This window comes from Megascapheus bottae, chromosome 8 (genome assembly GCF_031878675.1).
Source record: "Megascapheus bottae isolate mThoBot1 chromosome 8, mThoBot2.hap1, whole genome shotgun sequence".
In the NCBI taxonomy this organism is placed as follows: Eukaryota; Metazoa; Chordata; class Mammalia; order Rodentia; family Geomyidae; genus Megascapheus; species Megascapheus bottae.
In genome coordinates, this window is record NC_143516.1 from 8,271,039 (window position 1) to 8,291,479 (window position 20,441).

Sequence of the window (20,441 nt, forward strand, 5' to 3'; positions counted from 1 at the left end):
CATCCTTGAGTGAAAAAAGGGACAGTGCCAAGGCCCTACATTCAAGCTCCAGTATATGCACAAAAGAATGAATGAATAAATAAAAAGAACTGCAGATGCTACACCTTTCACCATTCTTCAACATGAAGGGTCTGTTTCTCATTATTATATTCTGGAAGTCACCAATGCATAGTCTTATGCTAGCAAAGAAAATATTTTGGGTAATACCAAGTTTGAAGAATAAATGGAGCTGAAAGGAATTACAGTTAGGTTTGTCAACTGTCACAAAACCTAGAACCAAGGTGGTGGATCCCTGATCCTACAGCATTAGCAGAACAGGACCATCAGTTTTCAGAGTTGGTGGCTCAGTCATATTCATATCTATATGACAGATAGTATTGTCTTCGGCCTAAACTGTAGTGTTCAATAAGGTAGAGTGATTCCACATACATACTTACTCATCCATTCTTCTCATATATTTTGTTTTGTTCCTCCTCCTCCACCTCCGCCTCCGCCTCCACCTCCTCCTCCTCCACCTCCTCTTTCCTCTTTCTCCTCCTCTTCTTCTTCTTCTTCTTCTTCTTCTTCTTCTTCTTCTTCTTCTTCTTCTTCTTCTTCTTCTTCTTCTTCTTCTTCTTCTTCTTCTTTTTCTTCTTCTCCTTGTGGGGCTTGAACTCTGGGCCTCAGCACTGTCCCTGAGCTCTTCAGCTCAAAGCTACTACTACTCTATCACTCGAGCCACAGCACCACTTCTGGTTTTCTGATGGTTAATTGGAGATGAGTCTCACAAACTTTAGTGCCTGGGCTGTCTTTGAACCACGATCCTCAGATCTCAGCCTCCTGTGTAGCAAGGATTACAGGTGTGAGCCATGGGCACTGGGCTTATTCTTTTTATTCAAAGCAGTTATTAAGTTTCACTATCATCCATTCATAGATAGATGTAGATATAGATGATAGATTATAGATATTTTACCCAATGCTGAGGATTGAACTATGGGTCTTGCCCTTGCTGAGCAGATGCTCTACTACTTGAGCTACACCTGCAACCTCTTTTTGTTGCTTAGGTTTGAGGTAGGGTTTCATTTTCTGTTCAGGTTGGCCTGGACTCCAATCCTTCTATTTGTACTTCCTCTTGTCATTGGGGAAAATAGGTAGGCACCACTGTACCCAGCCATTGTACTTGCTCTATAACTGAGATGAAAAATGCATACCATCTCAACCAAGCCACTGGTGGTGATGGGGTCTTAAAACCTTTTATGCCTGTATTGACATTGAACTATGATCTTTCAAATGCCTAAGATTACAAGCTTAAGCCACTAAGTCTAACCATGTACATTTTTTTGTCAGTTGTGGAACTTGAACTCTGGACCTGGGTGTTGTCCCTGAGCTCTTGAGCGCAAGGCTACCACCCTATCCCCACTTATGGTTTTCTGATGGTTGATTGGAGGTAAGAGTCTCCCAGACTTTAATGCTTGGGCTGGCTTTGGACCATGATCCTCAAATCTCAGCCTCCTGAGTATCTAGGATCACAGGCGTGAACCACCACGTCTAGCTTACCACATACATTTTTTTATTTAGTCACACATAAAGTGAATAAATCTTAACCACATAGTCCTATCACTTTTCCATATGTATATCTTCATGTAATTTTCACTCAGATAAAGATATACTGAAGGAAACCTACCTACAATTGCATGTGTATATATACTCATATGCACCAACACACACCCTCTAACTTTAGGAGTGCAGTAAAGTTCTGGGATAAACAATGAGTTGGCCATAATAAGATCTATGCTAAATCACTGCTGCTTAGCTGTGGAAAAACAAAGTATTCAAAGTATCATTTACAGTGCCTTCCAGAGATCTTGTTGCTGCATTTCTAAGTCATGAATCACTGCCTTTTTTTATTAACTCTTGTTGCCTGCCCACAAAATTCAAACCTGTTATTTTCTTTAAGAAAAAAAAAATTGGGCTGGGAGTTTGGCCTAGTGGTAGAGCGCTTGCCTAGCATGCACGAAGACCTGGGTTTGATTTTCTCGGTACCACATACATATAAAAAGCCTATGTTTTGTGGAAACCTTATTGGAGAAGCTTGACCATAATAGGCATACAGAGATTAAACAATGTAACACCAGAATGTTATTATTAAAAAGACACATTACATACATTTTAAAGTCTTAGATGATCTTATACAGGTGTATTGATTTCAATTATGTCCACAATAGGGCTCTAGGGAGACAAATTACAAGAGGATGTACATACTAAAAGACACTTAATAGTGTTTAAAGATATGGAACCATTTTTCAGCAGATTCAATCAATTGTATTAACAGGAATATTGACTAGTCAGCGACTGTATAATTTCTGTGCTTTTACTAAATAAAAGTATGTTGACATGGAAAAAAAAAAAGCAAGAAATGGTGCTGTGGCTCAAGTGGCAGAATGCTACCCTTGAGGAAAAAGTTCAAGGATAGTGCTAAGGCCCTGCATTCAAGCCCCAGGACTGGCAAAAAAAAAAAAAACCTGTTATAAGTCAAATATTGAGAAAAAGCTTTATAAATCACATATCTGATAAGGGGCTTGAATACAAAATGTATACAAATACAATTATTACAATCCAAAAATTAGAAAACAAGTCAGTTTTTTTAAAAAATACATAAAGCTCATAACAAATAACCAAGCAAGAGAAGCCACTTGGTAACATCAGACATGAAAGGGTGGCTCACACCTGTAATCCTAAAAGGCTGAAATCTGAGGATCTCATTTTGAAGCCAGCCTGGTCAGGAAAGTCTGTGGGACTTATCAAAAGGCTAGAAATGGAAGTGTGGTTCAAGTGCTAGACTACCAGCTATTAACAGAAAATAAAATGAGCCAAAACACAAAACTGAGTACAAGTCCCAAAAAAGGTACACACACACACACACACAGCTGATGATGATATTGAATAGAAAGTGATATAGCCATCTTGGTAACCTGGATGAAGCATCAATTAATTTTATGAAGTGAGAAAAAAGCCAGGACAAAAAGGCTCCATGCTTTATAACTCCACTGACATGACATTCCAGAAAAGGCAAATTTCTAATACAAGATCAGTGCTGCAGGCAGTAGGAGAAGGGGAGGGGCAGTCAGCGCAGAGGCACAGAGGATATTAGCATGATGCAGCTCTTCCATCTGGCCTTGAGGTACTACATACACTATATGTATTTGCTTAAAACCATAGCACTGCGCAGCCCATAGTGCCAGCTTCAGAATTTCAATCAGCGTTCAGAAAATGTCAAGACAGAATGAAACTGTAAGAAAGAAATTCACCCAGCTAGAGACAGATGACATGGCTTCGTTACAGTGTGTATGTGGAAGAGCACGGCCTAATAACTTTACGACCCCATTCTCACTGCATTACTATAAGCTAGCAACATGAAACCAAAGCAAATACTGCATAAACCCTGTAATCCAATTAAGAAGTTTACAATATGCTGGGTTCAAGTTGGCAAGCCTAAAACCACTTTACACATATGGTGGAACTGAGCAAATTCATAAAGAAACCATAGATAACTGGATTTTTCCCATAAGAAAAAGAAACAAATAAAAAAAAAGAGGAGGGCTGGGAGTTTGGCGAGGAGAGTGCTCGCCTAGCATGGATGAAGACTCAGGTTTGATTCCTCGGTCCCATATATGTAGAAAAAGCCAGAAGTGATGCTGTGGCTCAAGTGGTAGAGCTCTAGCCTTGAAAAAGCCCAAGGACAGTGCTCAGGCCCTGAGCTAAGGACTGGCAAAAAAAAAAAAAAAAAAAAGGAGGGCTAGAACAGACTCTGATACTGAATTAAGTATCACTCATGTATGCACTCATGTATGCACTTGTATGCATACAAGTAAATATATTCAAAAGCAAACATGGAAATATATGCACAAGTAAGCAGATACAAAGACCAATACGGTGTGCATACAGACCTAGAGATTTCACATTTAATACAGATACATAGGTAGATAGATACATTTTTGGTCGAATCAGAAATGCCATTATGTATTTATGTTTATTTTGGGTAGACATTGTCAGGGTTTTTAGTCCTTGGTCCCTCCCGACCTGCAGGAGGGATAGAGAGAACACTCCCCAACCAGGATGAGCAGAGAACGGAGAGGGCCGAGTGACCACCCGCACCCAGCCCTCCCTCACCAGAGGACAATCAGACACGTCAGGTAGACCCATCAAGGCAGGAATTCATTTATTGAGGAAGTACAGTCAGCTAATATAGGGTGCAGGAGCCTATCAGCGCAAAGGTGGGCAGGGTCAAGGAGGTCCATGTGTTTACTCTCACTATAGGTCTCAGCAGAGAGTGATGAAGCAATAACACATTTGTACCCAATGGTAATGAAGTCTCAGCAGAAAGTGATTCACAATATCGACGAAATAGCTCAAAGTTAGGCATGGTGTTCATACATGACAGCTCATTTCTTTGTGTGGTTATCTTACTCAGTGATGCAGATTCATGTGCCAGCCTGACCCTGCACTCAGCTCCCAACAGAAGTTAAATGTATAATATAGATATGTACATATGTGTCATGGACTTTCCTGCCCCAGGTTGGCTTCAAACAGGGATCTTCAGATCTCAGCCTCCTGTATAGCTAGAGTTACAGGCATGATTCACAGGCATCCAATTATTTTTTAAATGTTTTCAAGTCACAGAAACATTGTAATAACTCTCATATTCCCCAAATTCATTTTCTTCAAATACCACCATTTACTATGTATCCATCCTCTCTTCCTCTCATTCTCACTCATCTCTCTCCCCATGTGATGTATTTTAGAGTAAGGGTTTTAATGAATATTTTTTATTCCTCTCATCTCAACTTTCTTTTTTTTGCCAGTCCTGGGGCTTGAACTCAGGATCTGTGCACTGTCCTTGGGCTTTCTCAAGATTAGGGCTCTACTACTTGAGCCCCAACATCACTTCCGGCTTCTTCTGTGTATGTGGCACCAAGGAATCAAACCCAGGTCTTTGTGCATACAAGGCAAGCACTCTACCACTAGGCCAAATTCCCGGCTCTGATCTCAACTTTCTAAAATCACATGTTTCCTGACTATTTTGGTTCTTTGGATGCTTGGGTTATGATAATAATCCTTTTTCTATTCTACTATATTATATAAGACTAGGATGGATTTGCAGAATATTAGTATATCTTGCAGGTTTTGGTTTTAGAATAAATTTCATTTATACACATATTCATGAAACATTTAACATAACAACACAATTCTTTAAAATGGTAAACTTATAGCAGCAAGTCAAACAAACTGGGTTCCAGTATTCATGGAGCTTACAAAAGTAAGTAGAAGCCAGGTGCTCAGGAACAATGCCCAAGCCTTCAGATTTCATACACACACACACTCAGACACACACACACACACATACACACACACACACACACACACACACACACACGACAGTATAACATTCTACCTATTTATAAGTAAAATATTAAATAATAGTATAAATAAATAATATAATTTATAAGTGGATAATCTTATTTTTTCTAAGATTTACTCTTAAGATAAGGCAGAGATAGTTTCCTACATGGCATATTAATTTTATCATTTGATTATTCAGTGTTTGTGAAGCATGACTTGGATGCAATTATAATGTAAGTAGATATGTCTGGATATGGCAGTGCATACCTGAAGTTTCAGCCACTTGGGAGACCGAAACAGGAACATCACTTGAGCTCAAGAGCAGCTTACAAGGTAGCAAGACTCGAGCTGAAAAAAAAAATACTATAATTAATTGATAAATGGAATAACTTGCATATAATTTCAAACAGCATGTTCACATAAATTATGTGGCCATCTAAGGTAGAAATAGGTCAATGATGTTATTTTAGCTACATGAATAAAAGTAAAATTATCACAATAGACACATGAGTACTTGAAGGGTTTTAGAAGATAACGCATTCTTGCCAGTTCAATATTGTGTAGGTATGTACTAAACAGTCAGCCCAGTGTTCAACGCATGGGCTCCCTCCTGCCACCCACTCCCCTCCTCCCTGCACCAATTACAGGTAAGACATCCAAAAGTAAACCTACTCCCATGGTAGGAAATGTCAAGTGAGGCTGGATCTGCACCTTAAGCAGAACAGCACACCTCCTTTTTAAAGTTTGTGGAAGAGATGAAGTTTTAGAAATCACTTGTTAGCAGAGTAAAAGAAGAAACAGTGAGGGGCCGGGAGTTTGGCCTAGTGGTTAAAGTGCTTGCCCAGCATGCATGAAGACCCGGGTTCGATTCCTCGGTACCACATACATAGAAAAAAGCCAGAAATGGTGCTGAGGCTCAAGTGGTGGAGCTCTAGCCTTGAGAAAATTCCAAGGACAGTGCTCAGGCCCTGAGCTCAAGCCCAGGACTGGCAAAAAAAAAAAAAAAAAAAAAAGAAACAGTGAAACAAGAACACACCCTCCTCTCCCTCTACCCCCAAAAAAGAAGCTTCCAGGTAGATTTACAGGAAGCAGGATGATTCAGGAGAAAGAATTAAAGCTTTGAAATCAGGTAGATTTGGGTCTTGCTTCTGGCCTACTTATCCTTAAATGGTACACTTTTTCTCTTAAGCAAGTTACTAAGATACTTTTCTTCTCTATTAAAAAAAAAAAAGATGAAGAGGGGGGGAAAAAACCCCTGAGTTGCCAAAAGGATTCAAAATATGAAATGTATGGGTCTTGGCACTGTTTTTGGCACACTGGATCACTCCACCATAGCCTCACATGATAGTTTTGAACAGGCACTAGTTCTCTACATAGCTGACTTTTTCTGTTATGGATCTGTGCTTACATCAAGAACAGTTTCCAGACTTTGCCTTTGATGCCAACAAGCTTCGTTCTTACTCTCCACCAGCTTACTTCTACACTTGTTTTCTATCTGCCTCTTTCCCTGCTTCCCCAGGGTTTGGCCAATGAGCTTCTTGGATTTTTAAAAAGAAAGCAAAGTCCAGGAAACCACACAGCCTCTGCTCCTGTCACCATGCCAGAGAAGCAACCCTGTCCCAGAAGCAGACAGGAGCTCAGACACAAGATGCTGCCATTTGTTCTGCTTGGTTAGGATACTCTGTGTTCTTTATGCTTGGTGGGTACTGGGGATGGAACCCCAAGTATCACACATGCTAAGCAAGTGCTCCACCACTGTGCTACACTGCCAGCCCATTTATAAACTTTGTGTTTTTTTTAAAGGGGGTTGTCTCAATCTGTACTCTGATTATGACTCCATTTTTCTGAAATGATAGCATTATCCATAATTCAAATAATTCAGCAAGAATATATAGTTTGAGCTGAAGGCCGGTGGCTCATGCTGTATTCCTAGCCACACAGAACTATTTTAGTTCAAAGACAGTCCAGGTAGAAAGGCCTATCTCCAAAATAACAAGCAACTATCTGGGCTAGATGTGGTAGAATGGCAACTGTGCAAGCAGTAGGCCCAGAATTCAAACTCCCATACTGGCCAAAAAATAAATAAAAATGTACTAAATTAAATGTGACTATTATTAAGTATACCATTTTGCATTATAAGACGTTTGTTCAAGAAATTGGCCTATATCAGCAGTTACAAAGACACTTTTTATTTCCTTAAATTCTCAAATATTAAAATCAGCAGAGATCAGCTTACCAATAGTATCTCAAATCTAATGTCAGGATTAATTATAAAAAGAAACAAAAGCTAATTTAGACCACTTGTTAGCAAAAATGACCATTTCATATGTCAATGAAGAAAAGGTCTTTTCAGTTTATAACAATGACTCTAACATAATAATGAACCTAACATAATGATGAGCCTAATATAATAATCTCAGTGTCTTAACTTACAAAGATAAATCATTTTGTGGAGAAAACTTTAAACATTAAAATCATCAAAAGCTACTCTACTTTCACTCAAGTAGAGAAAGCACTTCTTGCCAGGCTCTGTAATCCTAGCTACTCAGGAGGCTGAGATCTGAGGATTAAAGTTCAAAGACAGCCCAGGCACAAAAGGACCTGAGACTTTTTTTCCAATTAACCTCTGGAAAACTGGGAAGTGGAGCTTGGCACAAGGGCAGGGTGGTAGCCTTGAGCTGAAGAGCTCAGCGATAGTGCCAGGCCCAGAGTTCAAGGCCCATGACCCACAAAAAGAAGAAAAAAGACGAAGACAAAGAAAAAGAAGGAGGAGGAGGAAGAGGAAGAGGAAGAGGAAGAGGAAGAGGAAGGAAAGAAGAAAGGAAGGAAGGAAGGAAGGAAGGAAGGAAGGAAGGAAGGAAGGAAGGAAGGAAGACAGAAAAAGAAAGAAAGTACTTGCTGTGGCACCATCTCTCACATCATATCTTTAAAACACATATCTGCCTAGAGCTACCATCTTCTTCTCCTGCCAAACAAGAAATTTTCTGTGTGAATAATTTAAAAGAATATTTTAGATGACAACATCTTACTTGTTCTAAAGTCAATTAGCCTACTTTCCTTTCCAAGCAAACATCTATACCATGGTGTTGTTTTTTGTTTTTCTTTTTAATTACACTCTTTTCAAGGACTATTATTTCAAATTAGAGCCATTCTGATAAGTGAACCAATTACAAAACTGGGGATAAAATGGGCTGTTAAAAGACATGGGCTCTGTAGCAGACATGCCAAGACATAACTGCAGGTGAAATCAGACCAACTTTCCACCCAAGCCAAATCTAACAATTATCACAGCACTAACGACCCAGCACTAATGAGCCCACTTGGCAACTCAGTGGGCAAAAAATTAGGGAAACAGGGAAGAAACAGAACCATTTCTATTGTCTTTGATAAGGTCCAGAGGTTCTAAGTACAGAATCATCCCTTGTGAGAACACATATCCTCGCCACAGGTAAGACACAGCTGCATCCTCTCACCTAGAACGATGGAAGAGAAAAGGCACATTGCAAGCCCATGGAAGCGTCTGAAGGTCCAGTCCTTGCTCTGAGTTTTCATGTGCATTTGGCAGCCAGTCAGAGTCTGAAGGCAGCCTCTGGTTTCTTGCTTAAACAAGGTACCCCATTCCCTTTCAACAAGTGAATTAAGGGCTCCACGCTCTTCTGTTGAAGCATGCCCTGAGTTTATTTGTTTGTTGCGCCATTTACCAGGCTATAAAAATATTATTCTGCAACATTTCAACCAAAACTCTCCCACAGTCAGGCTCCCATTTCAAATGTATCAGAGGCTTCCCTAGGTCTCAGCCCTAGCTCCAGCTTCCTCCTCCTCCTCCCCCTCCCACCCTATCACTTGATCTGCTAGCTTTCATTATCCCAGGATAATCCAGACTTCTGGTTCCTCTTATCTAATTCCTTTCTCCAGTTTTCATGCCACACTTTTCCTTGTGACTTTGTTTATTCCTTCTGCCTTCTTCTTCTGAATGGTATTACAAAAGGTGGTTGTGAAATATCACACACCCTTATGCCAATGCCATCACAAGGGCCACCAGAGCCCATGCCCCTTCACCCCCCACCCCCATCCCTGGCTCCTGTGCAGGGTCTTCACTCTGATCTTCCTCAAGCAAATGGGAACACAGATGTTCTTACACACACATGTGCTCTGCCTTACAAGGGAAAGTGCTCCTGGTCCTGGTTTACTGTGTGTTCCCAGGTTATTCCTAGGCTTTTCAAAAGACTGAGAAGACAGAAGAAAGGCAAGAACAGGCAGGAGTAGTGGCAGTAAGGTTTCTCTTCCTCACTAGGATAGAGTGTGGTTTGAAAGGCCTTTAGGTACAGGAAACAGGGATGGATGTGGGACAAGGATGAGCTGAGATAACACAGTGCATTGGCAAGATTGAAAAAGAAACATGAAGTCAGGTGCTGAAAGCTCACACCTCTAATCCTAGCTACTCAGGTAGCTGAGATCTGAGGATCACAGTTTGAAGGCAGGAAGTCAGAAATGCACCTATCTCATAGTGATAGAGCACCAGCCTTGAGGGAAAAAGCTAAGCAAGAGATAGAAGCCTGGTTTCAAGCTCGAATACTGCCTGCCACACACAAAAATAAATAAGTAAACAACAACAGCAAATCAAACTCTCAAGTAGCATAGGAAAACCTAGGGGATTCGGGCAAGATGACTGTCATACATTAAAGGGGACTTTTCTTTCGATAGGGACCTCTGAACACCCCCTCTGCCCTTACAGAGGGGCCCCAGGTATAGAGAGGAAACTTCTAGAGCTGAGGAGAAAGCAATGAGATTAGACACCAGCAAGGTTCTTCAGCAGATTAAATGCCTATCTATCTTTCATACAAATTAATTTGGCTGAGGAATAAATGCTGCCAAAGAAACAAAATAAAAAATTAAACAAACAAAAACAAAACAAAAGAAATGCTAGAGGCAGGAAAAAAAATCAGAGGTGGGCCAGAAAGTTAGAAGAACACCAAGAAAGCAAAGAACAGATAAAATTATACCAACAACAAGTACAAAACAGGGCGAGTCACAGCCCAACATTGTAGAGGTGGCAGACACCCTTCCACAGGGTCTTAACAAACCCAAAAATGAGTTGTGAGGTGAGGAAGGATCAGCTGGGGGACACACAGGGGATGCAACCACAGCTAAAGGCAGAAAGGGTAACTGAGGGCTCCAGGACTCCTCTCTGGCCATTTCTTCCACTTTCCCACAAAAAAAAAAAAAAAAAAACAGAACTCTTAAATCTGGGAGTCATTGTACAGACTGTACACATTGATTGAAAGAGAGAAAATGGTTCCTGTAAATAGGGATGGTCCAGGGTGGATACTAGGAAAAACCTAGGGGCCCTTTTGAATGTCCATATTGCTCCACCTCCTTTTCTGAAAACACCAAAGGAGAGTGGGTCTGCTAGTTACACACTGCTGAGATCAAAGGCAACGCTCCTCTTTATCTAAGTACCTTAGGAAAGATTCAAAATATAGTATGCCCATAAAATGCAAGGGAAAGTGGCTTAGAAAAAGAAGTATTTAATCAGAGAAAAAGAAATAAATGTAAAATGACTATTGAAATAAACATCGATGGATTTGAGAAATCAAATAAACCATGCAAAATATCAAAGCTGCAGTCTGGAAGAAACCATCACAGAGTAAACCCAAAAGTAAACCCAACGGGCCAGGAGTTCGGCCTAGTGGTAGAGTGCTTGCTTGCCTAGCATGCACGAAGGCCCGGGTTTGATTCCTCGGTACCACATACATAGAAAAAAGCCAGAAGTGGTGCTGTGGCTCAAGTGGTAGAGTTCTAGCCTGGAGAAAGCCCAAGAACAGTACTCAGGCCCTGAGCTCAAGGCCCAGGACTGGCCAAAAAAAAAAAAAGTAAACCCAAAAGTGACATGGATAGTGTAGTAAAAGGTACGAGTAGAGCTGAATCATGAAGTCTCTCTCGTCACCCACTAACCAAAGGTTTTATACTAAACAGGCCCAGCCAGTGGCCAGCCAGATAAAGAGCCAAATGATAGAAAGGAAGCATCACCAATCATCATCCTTCCTTTTGTTCTTGACTTCCTCCTTGTCCTCATCCTCCTCCTGGCAGTGCTGGGATTTAAACTAAAGGCCTCTGAGAACTGTGAGTCAGTGCCCTACCACTTAACTACACCTCAGCGCCCCACTCCCTTCACTGTTATAAAAGTGGGTCCTTTTTGCCCTCATTATTTTCAAGATATGGTATGCTTCCTTCCTCCAGTCTGCACAAGAACTGTGATCCACCTATTTTAGGTCTGGGATTATAGCCATGTTCCACCACGCCCAGCTTCTTCTGTTGAGATGGAATCTCCTGGACTTTTCTGTCTGAGCTGTCCTAATATCATGATTTTCTCAAACTCAGCCTCCTACATAGCTTAGGATGACAGGTATGTGCCACTCCACTCAGCTATTTGTACATAAGACATCTTTGGCCTTGTGCTTAGATCCTCCCAATCTCAGTCTTCTCTGTAGATAGCATTACAGGCATAAGCCATGGAATCTAGCTATCAATGACATCTTTCCATACAGAAATAAGCTCTGAATTCAGCATATAAGGTGCTGTGTGGTTTAGTGGCAACAGGACAGAGCCAAATATTTGCCTTCGGGTCCTGGCTGCAGGAGCATCTTGTGGGATTTTGTCAGTCAGGAACCTTGCACCCACCTCCTCTGGAAACCAGAGATACTCACACTGGCCCTGGACGGGCTAATGCTATGACATCTGTGGACAGCCCAGCAGAGCAGGGGAATCCTGCAGCAGCATCCTGGTGCACATGCAAGGAGACATAACTGAGGGTGTGTGCCACATGCTCTGCATAATATTCTAATCAGTGTCCACAGGATCATAATACAGCATCTGCAAACCTTCAAAACTAAGCCAGGCACATTGGCCTGCACACTGCAGGGTGAGATGCCTCTCCTGCCAACGTTCCCAGTCCTGGACTTTCTTGTCGGGCTATATAGAAGAATAACAGTACTTAGGAAGCTGAGATCTGAGAGTCCCAGTCCAAAGCAAACCCAGGCAGAAAAGTCCATGAGACTCCTTTTTTTTTTTTTTTGCCAGTCCTGGGCTTGGGCTCAGGGCCTAAGCACTGTCCCTGGATTTTCTCAAGGCTAGGTACTGAGGAATCGAACCCCGGTCTTCGTGCATGCTAAGCAAGCACTCTACCACTAGGCCAAACTCCTGGCCCATGTCCATGAGACTCCTGTCTCCAATAAACAACTCAGAAAAGGCTGGAAGTGGTGCGGTGCATGGCTCAAGTGGTAAAGATCTAGCCTTAAGCATAAAGAGGCTCATAGGTGGCACTCAGGGCCTGAGTTAAAGCCCTAGGACCAGCCTACACCCACCTCAAAAAATAGTAACAGGGACCGAGAGTTTGGCCTAGTGGTAGAGTGCTTGCCTAGCAAGCATGAAGACCTGGTTTCGATTCCTCTGTACCACATACATAGAAAAAGCCAGAAATGGTACTGTGGCTCAACTGGTAGAACTCTACCCTTGAGAAAGCCCAGCCAGGGACAGTGCTAGGCCCTGAACTAAAGCCCCAGGACTGGCAATAATAATAATAATAACAACAACAATCAGAGCTCAAGAGGGCTGGCTACCAGAAGATTCTGGGTTAAGTCACAGTCAGCTGTTATTAACTATACCTAGGCTACCTAGAAAGAGAGAGAGAGAGAGAGAGAGAGAGAGAGAGAGAGAGAGAGAGAGAGAGAGAGAGAGAGAGAGATATGTTGGAATTATGCCAGTGGTTAACTACCCAGCTCCAACAAATCACCTGGAGAGCTCTAAGACCCAGTGAAGTAGCCTTGCCCCGTGCCTTGAGGCGCTGATTACCTAGCCCAGGAAGAGACCAGGGCATTCTTTAAGCTCTCCACCTGGCTCTCACGTGTGGCCCATGTTGAGATGAGCTCTGAGGCCATCTGTGAAGTTCCTTCACAAGTAAAGAACTGAAATACTGCAAAAGGTAAATAATCATCACTCTTATTTTATAATTCTATAAGAGGCATCTGTGGGACAAAAAGGCCAGTGATATCGAGTGCCCTGCAGTATAGGGTGACAGATAGGACAGCCTGGGAGAGGTGCACCAGGCCCTGGGTGGGAGGAAGGGGATGTGGGGGTATAGGTATGAAAATAAGCAACACTCCAGCAGCTGCCTGGAAGGGCACAACTGGAACTGTGCAAAACTCAGACAACAGAGCCGGGAGCCCACATCTATCAAGAGGCCACAGAAAAGAACCTTCTCCCACAATGAGCAAACATGAAGGATAACAAACCTGGAGAGGGAAAGGGTAAGCAGAGTAAGCAGTAGCTGGCTTTTAGAAAACCCACCATGGTGAAGAAATGAATCCCAATATAAACATTTGCAACCGGGACTGTCAATGTATTGGAAAGTATATCGACCCAATTAGGTTAGTAAAATCAAACTTTTCAGACTAACCTAATTGGGCCTAACATCACACAGGTGATGTGACTACCTCAGATGAAGAAGGAAAACGTACATAAATATAGAAGTTCATTTTAATACAAATCTTAACTTGTCTGGCACTAGTGTATTGTAATTCCACCTGTAATCCTACCTGCCCAGGAGGCTATCTGAGGAACTCTGTTCAAAGCCAGCCAGCCCAAGCAGGAAAGCCTGTGAGACTCTTAACTCCAATTAACCAGCAAAAAGCCAGAAGCAGAGTTGTGGCTCAAGTGGTAGAACAGTAGCCTTGAGTGAAAACATTAGGATAGCATTCAAGTGCTGAGTTCAAGCTCTAATACCAAAAGTACACAGACACAAAAGTAAGTAAATAAATCTCATTGATCCTTTTCTAACTACAGAATCTTAAAAATGTAGACAAAGAATGTTTATCTGCCCAGTACCGAAGTTCATAAACTTGTAGGAATCATTTGAAAACAGATGCAACCAAATCAAACTCTAATGCAATACCGCCCACTGTATTTTTATCTGGCTTTATTCTCTTTTTTAATGCCTCCCTCTTCCTCTGATCACCTACAGAACAATACAAAATTCCTCCCCATTTTACTCATTCTTCATATCATTTTTTCCACCAGACCCCTTTCTCTAGAGCATGCAAGCAGCCAAAAACAATGGGGCTCAGCAAACTATGGAAATGGCAGCCACACTAAAACTAAGGTGCGAACCCCCTTTCATTTCATTTTTTCAGAGAGGCCCTGAATCCACCATAAACACAAATAGGTCTTATTCTCCACCCCACACAAGCTCTGAAACTAAAACACTCTCCAATTATTTTCCATCAAGCAAGAGGCCTGAGTAGTATAAAGTCCTGCTTGAATGATAATAGAGTGTAAATGATTAGAGAACTTGGCTTTCACCTTTCACTTAAGATTCAAATTCTAGCTTAGTCCTAGAGGTGACAGAATGAATTTGGCGAGTTTATCATCCAAGCGCTTGATTGGCACTTTAGAACAATGGACAATCTGGACACTGAAATCCATATCCAAAAAAAAAGGGATTTGGCTAAGCAGAAAAGCAAGCTAACAACTGCCCTCAGTCAGGCATTTCAAGTATCAGGCTCACTCACAAGAAGCTGAGGCTCTATCTTTGATGTCCAACTTGATTTTCATAACACAATGTGAATAACATAATTTTATTTTCAAAAGATATATTTTTCCTACACAAAAAAAGAAGTAGAGAAAGTATTGCTAAAGGTAAAATAAAAGCCCTAACAGCTAACCCAAGATCCCCTCCATGAAGGCCTCCTGTGGCTTGTTCTGTCTCATTAAATGTCTTCCTCTAAGAGTCCATCTGGTCACTAAATGTTGCTTTAAATGATTTTAAAAAAAGCTCCCTAACAGCTCCATTAAAGCTCTGAGCCACATGGAGGAATTCCCATAGGTAATGCGATTATTCTCATCTCTGATTGATGAAGTACTTATCTAAGCAAGGAAATAGATATGAAGACTAATCAGAGAGGAGGGAAAAAAGATGAAAAAGTAATTACTGAACAAACAAGAGTACATTATGCATCTTCTTTGACACAAAACTACTTCAAGGTCATCATTACCATAGAAATGTTATTCATAGTCTCAGAATATGCCTCTGAAATTGTATAAAGCAACAATATAAGTGAGAAAGTCAAAGCTAATTGGTTTGGGTCAATGGTCACTTTGTAATATTAAATAACTGTACAAACTATTGCCAAATGGAAATCTTGGAAAACAGCTGAACTCTACCTGGGCTTGAGTTGGGTTTAAACTGCATGAAGCATTTTGGATTCCTAGGGACTTCCTACCTAACTTGTCAAATGGTCTGAAGGGAATATATTCTCCATTTTTTTAGTTAATTAGTTGTTTATTTGCTTCTGAGAATAAAGCTCAAAAGAAGTAGGAGGTGTGGTTACACACAGGCATCATTCTGCTTCTCATCCTGGAATGGAGGCATTATTCTTTTTTTGAAACTTTTTTGGGGGGTTGGGGTGATGTACAGAAAGATTACAGTTACATTCATTAGGTAGTAGGTACATTACTTCTTGAACATTGTTAGCTTTTCCCATGTTTTTCTCCCACTTTCTCTCCCCCCATGGAGGCATCATTCTGCTTCTCATCCTGGAATAGAAGCTAGCTACAATGAACTAATGAATCTCAGGCTCGCTAGGAAATACCTGGGAAGAACCAGAAACTATTTACAACAAGTGCTCTGTTAGTATTCTATTTCCTTTGAAAGAGGCCCCAGGTTGTATGAGCTTGAGGCCCAACAAAACTAGGATCCTAAAGTAGAAAATCCTTGCCAAGTACATGGCTGGCAAGGAGAGACTATACCAGATAAGACAGTAACAGAAACTCAATAGCAAAAATCGATTAAATAACCTAATTTTTAAAAATGGGCAACAGACTTAATTGGGCATTTCTCAAAAAAAGATATGCAGACACACGAAAATAGGCTCAATCTTACTAAGTACGAGAGAAGTACAAATCTAACTACAATGTCCTATCATCTCACTCTATAAAAATGGTTTTTATATCAAGATGACAAAAGCATAATAAAATCAAACCTCGCACACTGCTGTTGCAAAGGTCACTAGGGAGAACTGGCCAGATGCCTCCATAATCCTAGTTACTAAAAAGGGTAAGATCTGAAGATTATGGTTCAAAGCCAGCCCAGGCAGGAAAAACTCATGAGACTCTTATCTCCAGTTAACCACCAGAAAACTGCAAGTGACACTGTGGCTCAAAGTGGTAGAGTAATAGCCTTGAGTGAAAAAGCTCAGGGACAGTGCCCAGGCCCTGCATTCACCCTACAATTGATCCAAAGAAAAAAAAATCCAAAATACAAAACACTTAAGAAATAATCCTACTACATGATCCACAACAGTCCCACTATTGGATATATACCCAAGAAAACAGTATGACAAGGAGACAACTGCATGCTGATACACATGGAAACAATACTTAAGAGTGGTCCAGAAATGGAAACATTCTAAATTGACATCAACTGGTGACTATATTACCATAAGGTAGCATACATGCATAATGAAATACTGTTCAGTCGTAAAAAGTCCCGTTGTTCACAATAACGATGGAACTGGAGATCATTATGTAAAGCGAAATGAGCCAAGCATCAAGAGACAAGTACTGCATGTATGATTCCTATGGGGAATATAAAAATGTTGATCTCATCCAAGTTGAGTATGGAATGATGGCTAACAGAAACTGGAGGAAGCGGAGGTCAGGGAAGAAGTCTCAAGGTGTACTCTATTACTGACAACAGCAAAAGTTAGGAGAAAGGATATGGAATGTTTTTTCAATAATGAAATATTTAATGTTTGATGTGGATATGTGTGACGTGATATCAACACGGCACAATATACACATGCATAACTGAAATGCTGCATGACATCCCATAAATATGCACAATTTTTGCTTATATGTATCAATTAAAAATAAATTTAATCTTTCAAACAAAGGATTTGGAATCTCCCTGGATTTGTACCCCACTTTTATGCAACCTTTATCTAGTTGTCCAACGAAGACACCTAGTAAATTTCAATAGAAACAAAAACCTCTCTTTCTTTCTGCTCAGGATTTCTGCTTACCACAGCTATCAGAATTCTGCCTTAAGGACAACTCTTGGCACGACCTAAAAGAACATCACCATCTCAGTTCAAGGAAGGCAGAGAAAAGGACTGTGCTTGAGGATGCTAAGGAGGAAAATGCAGCACTCTCAAGGCACTGACCAGAGCATAAGTCTCAACACTGTCAACTTATCTGCTTATGAAAAAATATGGAATCATGATTTTTGCATGTGTGTGCCAGTACTAAGGTTTGAACTCAGGGCTCTAGGTGCTATACCTGAGCTTTTTCTCTCAAAGCTGGCACTCTACCTCTTGAGCCACAGCACCACTTCCAGTTTTCTGGTGGTTAATTGGAGACAAGAGTCTCAAGGCCTTTCCTGCCCTGACCAGCTTCAAACCACAATCCTCAGATCTCAGACTCAGCCTTCTGGGTAGCTAGGATAACAAGCATGAATCACTAGTACCCAGTCTCTCATGACTTTAAATAACTCTGTATTGATCAATTGTGGTACAATATACAGAATACACAAATCAGCATTTTTACCACTTGAAGTCCTGTCAGTATATTCATTCCAGTGCACAACCCTCATCACCACCCATCTCTAAGACTCAATTCTAGTCTCCTGACACTTTGTCCTTGAACTTCCAGCCTCTTGAACTATACAAAAATAAACTTTAGCTGAGTGCAGTAGCTCATGCCTGTAATCCTATCTACTCAGGAGGCTGAGATCTGGGGATCACAGTTCAAAGCCAGCCTGGGTATTAAAATCCTGAAAGTCTTATCTCCAATTAACCACTAGAAAACTGGAAGTGGCACTATAGCTCCAAGGTTAGGGCAGTAGCCTTGAGCTGAATAGCTAAGGGACAGTGCCCAAGCCCAGAGTCCAAGCCCCATGGCCAGCAAAGAAAGAAAGAAAGAAAGAAAGAAAGAAAGAAAGAAAGAAAGAAAGAAAGAAAGAAAGAAAGAAAGAAAGAATAAAAGAAGGAAGGAAGGAAGGAAGGAAGGAAGGAAGGAAGGAAGGAAGGAAGGAAGGAAGGAAAGAAGGAAGGAAGGAAGGAAGGAAGGAGGAAGGAAGGAAGGAAGGAAGGAAGGAAGGAAGGAAGGAAGGAAGGAAGGAAGGAAAAGAAAGAAAAAGAATTTTGGTTGTTGAAGTCAAAACACACACACACACACACACACACACACACAACTTTATGATACAGTAAGCCAAATAACCTACCAAATGTACAACCAACACAAATGGCAATCAAGGCAATGTTAGCAATACACTAGCAAGGCATCACCATGAGACTACTGAGAAGGAGGCTCCCCTAAGCCCAGAGCATTCTGCAGCCAGTCACATGCAACAGACACACTGGTGTGGACTGATGTTCAGGCCAAGCTGGGGCCCTGCCATGCAGCCTGCCCGACACTGCTGGTCATCCTCGCCCTTGCCAAGAGGCTGACATGAAGGCACACCATAGGTTTAGAGCTCAGCCAGACCCCTGCCTTTTCCATGTCTCTAACCACACCGGGGCCCCTTCCAGCCTGACAGTTAAGTCTGACAGCTCTTCAGTTACCCAAAATGCTTCCCTATGTCCACATAATCTAAAACTTGAGCTGCATTTATGGCTTAATGGTAGAACATTTTCTTGGCTCTTTGCAAGGTCATAAGTTTCATTCCCAGAGCAGCAAAAATACAAATAAATAAATCTCAAATAACCCTATGCACCTTCATTAAATGCCTTACCACCAAAGTACTGCACAGAACATCAGTGGATACTTCCACTTACATGCCTAAGAAACAACTTAGGGAAGAGAAGTCTGCAAGGAAGAGCAGAGGTAGAGAAAATGTGAGCTCAGCATATAAGTCCGAACCTTATTAGAGGTGCAACCAGGTGCCAAGTGGCTTCTGCCTGTAATCAGTCCCAGCTACTGAGGAGGCTGAGATGTGAGGATTGAAGTTAAGATGTCAGGCCAGATAGGAAAGTCCATGAGACTCTTACCTCCCATTAACCATCAAAAAAGCATCCTACCTAATAATGAGAATTAGAGGAAAGTCTATCCAGTCCTTGACACTGGCCACAGCTCCCACACTCTACCATGCACCCAGTACTAACCTGTCCACTCCAACAACCAAAACCTTAACTTAGGAAGCAGTTCATAAAGGACCTTCACTTCCTCTGCTTAGGATTCAGTTCATTTACTCTCACCTCTACCGGTAGACCATGTACCTTCCTCTTACTTCTCATAATGCTCCTCATTTATGATAGCTGAAGGTTTTGTTGGTTTTTTTTTTTGGGGGGGGGTGGTGCTTGAACTCAGCCTGGGCACTGTCCCTGAGCTCTTCAGCTCAAGGCTACCACCCTACCCCTTGAGCCACAGCACTACTTCTGGTTTTCTAGTGGTTAATTGGAGATAAGAGTCTCATGGACTTTCCAGGCTGGTTTTAAACCACCATCCTCAGATCTCAGTCTCCTAAGTAGCTAGGATTACAGGCATGAGCCACTAAGCCCAGCTGTTTTGTTTTGGTTTTAGTGTGTTGCTTTGTTTTCTCTGCTAGTATTGGGTCATGAACTCAGGGCCTCATGGCCTCCCACCTATCTTTTCTTACTCAAGAACAGTTGTCTACCACTTGAACCACACCTCCATTTCCAGCTTTTTTGCTGGTTAGTGGGAGATAAGAGTCTCAGATTTTTCTGCCTGGACCAGTATCAAACCTTGGTCGTGAGATCTTAACCTCTTGAACAGCTAGAATTATAGGCATAAGCCACCAGCTTATGCCCAACTGACATTTAAATTTTTTAAATCTTAATCATAACATGCTTTTTTTTTTTGCTAGCTTCTTACACCAGCATTGTCTTGCTCTATTTTCTCTACCTCCGTGGCTGCACAGAGAGGGGAAGAATGCATTGGTATTTTGTGCAGCACCTTCTCTACTTCCTGCATCTCCTCTCTAACCAATCACAAGGAAGACCACCTAAAGGAAATTTGGCATTCCTGTCACTCTATAAAACCCAGGCAGC

The 20,441-nt window shown here is 41.5% G+C and overlaps 1 long non-coding RNA gene across 1 annotated transcript in view; it reads right to left on the bottom strand.

Annotated features, from left to right (window-relative positions):
* Positions 1 to 531: 531 nt before the first annotated feature.
* LOC150059507 (uncharacterized) overlaps positions 532 to 20,441 on the bottom strand; it is a 50,015-nt gene continuing 30,105 nt past the window's right edge. The window contains exons 2-3 of the long non-coding RNA XR_016536384.1: positions 5,647 to 5,727; positions 532 to 819 (exon numbers count right to left, since the gene is read on the bottom strand). This is a non-coding gene — a long non-coding RNA (uncharacterized LOC150059507). The remainder of the gene's footprint in view (positions 820 to 5,646; positions 5,728 to 20,441) is intronic.